The sequence below is a fragment of the Austrofundulus limnaeus genome, unplaced genomic scaffold, assembly GCF_001266775.1.
Source record: "Austrofundulus limnaeus strain Quisiro unplaced genomic scaffold, Austrofundulus_limnaeus-1.0 Scaffold118, whole genome shotgun sequence".
Lineage (NCBI taxonomy): Eukaryota > Metazoa > Chordata > Actinopteri > Cyprinodontiformes > Rivulidae > Austrofundulus > Austrofundulus limnaeus.
The window spans coordinates 21,013-22,678 of NW_013952520.1; positions in this window are offsets into that span (position 1 = coordinate 21,013).

Here is a 1,666-nt window from a genome sequence, read left to right on the forward strand (position 1 = left end):
TGTCCTCAGACCTGTGGACATGTTCTGACACCTGGACCAGACCAGGACTGTCCTCAGACCTGTGGACATGTTCTGACACCTGGACCAGACCAGGACTGTCCTCAGACCTGTGGACATGTTCTGACACCTGGACCAGACCAGGACGGTCCCTCAGACCTGTGGACATGTTCTGACACCTGGACCAGACCAGGACTGTCCTCAGACCTGTGGACATGTTCTGATGCTTTAGATGTTTCTACAGGATTGTCTTCATGTTTTGTTCCTGACCTCTGACCTCTGACCTGTGACCTGCAGGTGCTTGGTGAGAGTCTGCTGAGCTCCTACCAGAAGAGTCAGAAGGTCCAGAAGGAGTCCAGGTCTGGATCCAGGGGTTCTGGCCCGCTGTCTGATGAGTTCGGCTGCTTCCCGTTAGACAAAAAGGTGGAAATCTGGTGGAGTCAGCAGACTGATGTTCACCTGGATTCACCTGTTGGTCCAGCTCACAGGAACCACCCCTTTGAGGTCAGAACTGAACCGAGTCAGGCCCAGAATCAGAACTGGACCTCGGTCTGTGACAGACTCTGTGTCTCCAGGTGAGCAAAGAGCTGCAGGTGGTGATGTTCGGGAAAACAGAGGACCAGGTCTATGTGACAGAACAGGCCCGGCTCTTCACAGAGCCCTGAGTCCCAGCAGAGGGTCCAGACTCACACAGTGACCAGGTGAGACCAGGTGAGACCAGGTGTAACCATAGCAACAGCCTCTTCGATGAGAAGCTTCAGAATAAGAGCTGAATCATCTTTACTTTCCTCTTCAGACATGAACATCCAGGTGAGACAGTGACTCCTGCTGAGTCAGCACTTCAGCCTGTCCAACAGCTGCAGCCTCTTCACGTCAATCTGATGTCTTTCTTTCTTTGGCAGCTTTTTATTCTCTCCACATTTTACAACTTTGACTTTATCTTTACATCTTTTTATTGAAAAATTATTTATTTATCAATTTTACTTTTATATTTATTTCTTGAAATGTTGCTACTTTTAAATAGAAAGTCCTCACATTCTTCATGTACCTGCAGTGTTAACATGTAACATGTATGTTAACATGTAACATGTATGTTAACACGTAACATGTATGTTAACACGTAACATGTATGTTAACACGTAACATGTATGTTAACACGTAACATGTATGTTAACACGTAACATGTATGTTAACCTGTAACTGCAGTGTTAACATGTAACATGTATGTTAACATGTAACATGTATGTTAACACGTAACATGTATGTTAACATGTAACATGTATGTTAACATGTAACATGTATGTTAACATGTAACTGCAGTGTTAACATGTAACATGTATGTTAACATGTAACATGTATGTTAACCTGTAACTGCAGTGTTAACATGTAACATGTATGTTAACATGTTACTGCAGTGTTAACATGTAACATGTATGTTAACATGTAACTGCAGTGTTAACACGTAACATGTATGTTAACACGTAACATGTATGTTAACACGTAACATGTATGTTAACATGTAACATGTATGTTAACATGTAACTGATGTGTTAACATGTAACATGTATGTTAACATGTAACATGAATGTTAACATGTAACTACAGTGTTAACATGTAACTGCAGTGTTAACATGTAACTGCAGTGTTAACATGTAACATGTATGTTAAC